The following is a 6,000-nucleotide window of genomic DNA, read 5'->3' on the forward strand; positions in this document are numbered from 1 at the left end:
CAGCAGAGTAAACAGATAATCCACAGAATGGAAGAAAATCTTCACAATCTGTATATCTGACAAAGACCTAATATTCAGAATATACAATGAGCTCAAACAAATTAGCAAGACAAAAAACAAACAACCCTATCAAAAAGTAGACTAAGGACATGAATAGAAAATTCTTTAGCCACTTTTCAATAGGGTTGTTTTTCTCTTGTAAATTTAAATTCCTTATATTGAATATTAGATCTTTGTCAGACACATAGTTTGTACATACTTTTTCTCATTCTATAGGCTGTCTGTTCACTCTATCCATAATTTATTTTGCTGAGCAGAAGGTTTTAAGTTTAGTTAGATCCAACTTGTCCATAGTTGCATTTGTTGTAATTGGTTTTGGTGTCTTTATCATGAAATCTTTTCCTGTTTCTATGTCCAGGATGGTATTGCCTACGTTGTCTCCCAGGGCTTTTATAGTTTTGGGTTTTACATTTAAGTATTTAATCCATCTTGAGTTGATTTCTGTGTATGGTATAAGGAAGAAGTCCAACTTCAATCTTCTGCATATGGCTAGCCAGTTATCCCAGCACCATTTATTGACTAGGGAATATTTTCCCCATTGTTTGTTTTTGCCAGCTTTGTCAAAGATGAGATAGCTGTAGGTATGTGGTCTTATTTCTGGGCTCTCTGCTCTTGCTCTGTTCCATGTATGTGTCTAAGTATCATCAGTACCATGCTGTTTTGGTTACTGTAGTGCTGTAGTATAGTTTGAAGTCCGGTAATGTGATGCCTCAAGCTTTGTTTTTTTGTTTTTTTCTTTTGTTTTGTTTTGTTTTGTTGCTTAGGATTGCTTGGCTACTTAGGCTCTTTCTTGGTGCTATATGAATTTTCAAATAGCTTTTTCTACTTCCGTGAAGCATGTCATTGGTAGTTTAATAGAAATAGCTCTGGGCAGTACGACCATTTAAATGATATTAATTCTTTCTCTCCATTAACATGGAATGATTTTTCATTTGTTTCTTCTCTGACTTCTTTGAGCAGTGGTTTGTAATTTTCATTGTGGAGATTTTTCACCTCCCTGGTTAGCTGTATTCCTATGTATTTTATTCATTTTGTGGAAATTGTGAATGAAATTGCCTCTCTTATTTGGCTCTTAGTTTGGCTCTTCTTGGTGTATAGGAATGCTAGCAAATTTTGTACATTGATTTTGTATCCTGAAACTTTGTGGAAGTTGTTTATCAGCTCTAGGAGCTTTTGGGTCACAACTATAGGGTTTAGATAGAGAATTATATTGTCTGCAAACAGAGGTAGTTGAATTTATCTTTCTATTTAAATACTCTTTATTTCTTTATCTTGTCTGATTGCTCCAGCAAGGACTTCTAATACTATGTTGAATAGGAGTGGTGAGAGAGGGCATCCTTGTCTTGTGCGGGTTTCAAGGAGAATGCTTCCAGATTTTTCCCATTTAGTATAATGTTGGCTGTGAGTTTGTCATAGGTGTCTTTTATTATTTTGAGGTATGTTCCTTCAGTATCACATTTATTAAGAGTTTTTAATATGAAGCATTGTTGAATTTTACTGGAAGCCTTTTCTGCATCTATTGAGACAATCATGTGGTTCTTGTCTTTAGTTTTATTTATGTTATGAATCACATTTTATTGATTTGCCCATGAGGGACCAACCTTCCATTCCAGGGAAGAAGCCTACTTGACTGTGGTGAATTAGCCTTTTGATGTGTTGCTGGATTCAGTTTGCAAGGATTTTGTTGTAGATTATTGAATGGATGTTCATCAAGGATACTGGCCTGAAGCTTTCTTTTTCTGTTGTGTCACTGCCAGGCTTTGGTATCAGGATGATGCTGGCCTCATAGAATAAGCTGGGGAGGAGGCTCTCCTTCTCTATTTCTTGAAATAGTTTTAGTAGGAATGGTACTGGCTCTTCTTTGTACATTTGTTAAAATTTGACTGTTTATCTATCAGGTCCTTGGCTTTTTTGTTTGTTTCTTTTTGTTTTTGGTAGGCTATTTACTACTGATTCAATTTTTTGAGCTCATTTTTGGTGTGTTTAGGGACCCAATTTCTTCCTGGTTCAGTCTTTAGAGGGTGTATGTGGCCAGGAATTTATCCATCTCTTCTAGGGTTTCTAGTTTGTATGTGTAGATGTGTTCATAGTAGTTGCTAGTCGTTATTTTTATTTACCTGAGGTCAGTGGTAACATTCCCTTCATCATTTCTAATTTTGTTTATTTGAATCTTCTCTCTTTTCTTCTTTATTAGTCTAGCTAGTGTGTTATATTTTTAATTTTTTCAAAAAATCTTGATTAAGTGATTTCTTGAACAGTTTTTCATGTCTCAGTTTCTTTCAATTCAGCTCTGATTTTAGTTAATTCTTGTCTTCTAGAAGCTTTGTGGTTGAGTTCCTCTTGCTTCTCTAATTCTTTCAGTTGTGATGTTAGGTTGTTAGTTTCAGATCTTTCTAACTTTTTGATGTGGGCATTACTTCTTATGCCCTACCCTAATTTTTTTCCTTCTCCTAGAAAATTCAGAACCATGCTTTCTAAACCAATTCAAACTTTCTCAGTGAATCAACCTGGTCTCCCTGAGGCAAAGTTAGCAGTTTTCCATTTCACATGGTTCTCTTTCTCTCTAAAAATATCTAACTCAACAATGAAATTGTTTCATCCCTCCTGGGCATGCAAGGAACTCCTTTTGGCTGACACCAAGACTTAAAACCTTGTTCTTTCAACATTAATGAAGATCTATTTAGAAAGCCTCCATTTTTACAGAAAAGATATATAAACACCGATGAAAATAAATATAAAATTATATGACATACAATTATATTGTGGAAAGACTGAATAAATAAGTGAACTAAACTCTAAGAAAAAAAAGATGATGATATAAAATGACATATAAATAAAAAACCTGGGTTGGTAGAACATAATTAATGTATCAGTAAAGTATGTACATTGTAGAAGTGGCAGGAAGACGGCAGAGAGAGTGAGACCTGACCAAAAGCTTTAAGGAAAGTTCTATACCCTTAAAAGAGATTAAAGTGGACTCAGGAAAACATGGTCCCTTTTAGGAGAAGGACACATGTTCCAGACAGGCCAAAACTCAGAGCACCTTTACCTTCTCCAGGAGGAAAGAGGAGGTAAAGCAGAAGTCAGAAGACAGCAAGGCCAGGTCAGCACAGGCACCCAGGCCAAGCCAGGTGGGCTCCATCATAAGGGTATGAGGAGTCACTGCAGGGTGAGTTTTACTCATTAGTTTGTTTTGTTTTCTTTAGTAAGTTAAACACATGATCAAAGTTGACCTTTGTAAGTATTGCTGCAGCTGAACATAAGATGGATAAAACCAGTGTTTTAAAAATTATATTGTATAGAGCACTAGCCCCAGTGAGATATTAGTGGAACACACAGGCACACACACACACACACACACACACTGAGCCCAGATTATTCTGGCAAATGCTGGGTTAAGCAAACTAAAAGAAACATCTTTAGTGTTAGACTTCTCAGAACCTGGAATGTGGCTATATGACTCATAAAACAGCAAGATTAAGACAGAGCATGTCATTTTTATTTTCCAGAAGTGTTGAAATACTTTCCTTCCCTCGGCTTCAGTGAAATCTTCTTTCTCCTCGTTCTCCATCAACCTCTTTGACTGCTCCTTCTTGGTTTCCTTCTTGACAATCTGCTGCTGCTCAGCCATTCTCTTTTCATTCCCCGTGGATTTCTCAAATGTGTTTCTATTCCTGCAGATCAAACTTTCCTTGTTTTTCCTGACACCTCTCCCTATCTGACCCTGCCCCAGTCTGAGGCAGGTGTTCCATCTGTGTGTGCTTTTGGCGTCCTGGGATGCTCCCAGTATATTCCCTGCCACACTCCATCAGGTTTTCTCCCACTTTCCTCGTTTCTCCTGATACCTCTTCTTGTCTGGCCCTCCCCCGGTCTCAGGCAGGTGTTCCATCCTCTCCTTGTCTGACTCTCCCCCGGTCTGAAGCAGGTGTTCCATCTGTGTGTGCTTTTGGTGCCCTGGGATGTTCCCAGTGTGTTCCCTGACACACTCCATCAGATTTTCTCCCCCAGACTCTGCGAGGGCAGCAGCCTTGTCTTCACTGTTCCTTCAACGCTCAGCACATAACACAGAAGCTGATTCCATAACATTTACTTGGCCAACTGATACTAAATGTATGTTCCTCTAGATCTTAAAAAGTTACAATAAGCAACATAGTGCAATAGGCAAAATAAGTCTTTTTAATCAGGAGTTCTCTCTATATGCACAACAGTTTGAAGTCATTATCAGGCAAAGTGAAACAGAAACTGTCACAAAGTTCCCTAAGATGAATTATTTTGCTTTAATCTTCAATTCATCATGTGAAATAATCAAGATCATGTGCTATTGTAAATATTTCTAGCTTAAAACACAACAACCTGATTTTTATTATTTGAAATAACCACAATATAAATCAGTTAACTAAAAATTGTGTAAATAATTCTTTCAAATAAAATTCTGTCTAAATTTTGCATTACTCATATGTTCAAATGATAAGGAGCTCATAGGCTTTTCCAATACCTTAGTCAAAACGTTGCACTGATTCCAGCTGTGGGAACAGTATCTGAAAGTTATGTTACAGATGGGGAACAGGTACTTACGTGACATTGGCCTTTGCACGACTGTGCCCTTTTGGGTCCAGAAAAAGTTGTTCCCTTAAAACTCTAAAAATCTCTTCTGTCAGGTCTGAAGGGTGGGCGGGAAACATAGTTTTTTAAATTTTAGCCACAGATGTTTTATTCCTTGTTTTAAGCAGTGAATAGATAAAGGCCACCAGAAGAGCTTCCAAGGTTTCTTCAGAAGCAGCCTGCCTGAGAGCATCTTCCTGAAACACCCCCTTGTCTCTGCCCCAAATCACCTTAGGTAGGAAAGTCAAAACTCAGCAGGCTGAGGAGATCCAAGGGGATCTCTGAGCTCTGAGGCTTATGAGAGAAGAGAGAGAGGTCTAAGATTTTTTGTATAAATTTATGGGTTACAAGTGTCATTTTGCTGTAAGCATGGATGGTATAGTGAAGTCAGGGCTTTTAGGGATCCATCACCGGAATAATGCACATTGTACCCATTAAGTAACCTCTCACTATTCACCCCGTCCATCCCCTTACCCTGCTGAGTCTCCATTATTATTCCACTCTCTACATCAATACCTACACATCTTTTAGCACCCACTTATGAGTGATAAAATGTGATATTTACTCTGTGTCTGGCTTGCTTCACTTACAATAATGGCCTCCAGTTCCATCCATGTGTCTGCAAAAGTTATGATTTTATTCTTTTTTATGCCCAAATAGTATTTCATTGTGTATATTTTCTACATTTTGTCCTCCAATCACCTGTTGATGGACATTTAGGTTGATTTTATATCCATGCTACTGTGAAGAGTGTTGCAACAAACAACAAGTACAAGTATCTTTGTGATACATTGATTTCTTTTCCTTTGTGTAGATAGCCAGTGGTGGGATTGCTGAATCAGACAGAGCCGACTGATGATCAGTAATTGTGGCCAACAACCAGCTAGAAGCAAAGTACTTAGCAGGGCCTGAAAATGCCAAAACTCTGAGGCCACTGACCTTCAAAACCTTCAACAGCCCTGAGTTAAATGTCCAAACACATTTATCCACCATTCCAAGACCCTTTATTGTTTGTCCTCTGTGCATCTCAGAAGTCTCTTTTTACCACATTGTCTATATACCGTGTGAGCCATTTATATGAAACTACCTGACACTCCAAGGCATCTTATACTATGTATTCAATCATGTATCTCTAGTACCTAGCACAGTCCTGGCATATAGTTTGCTACTAAACATTTGCGGAATGAAGTAATTATCTTGTATCCAGGTTCCAAGTTTTAAGGTGATTTCTCACTAAAAATAAAGTATTACTGTTCACAAATTATCTACTTCCTTTTTTACAGATGGGATTAATTTTAATCTTATACCCTAATAACATTATTTTCATTTACTTTCATC

Source organism: Macaca nemestrina, chromosome 15 (genome assembly GCF_043159975.1).
Source record: "Macaca nemestrina isolate mMacNem1 chromosome 15, mMacNem.hap1, whole genome shotgun sequence".
NCBI classification, from domain to species: Eukaryota; Metazoa; Chordata; class Mammalia; order Primates; family Cercopithecidae; genus Macaca; species Macaca nemestrina.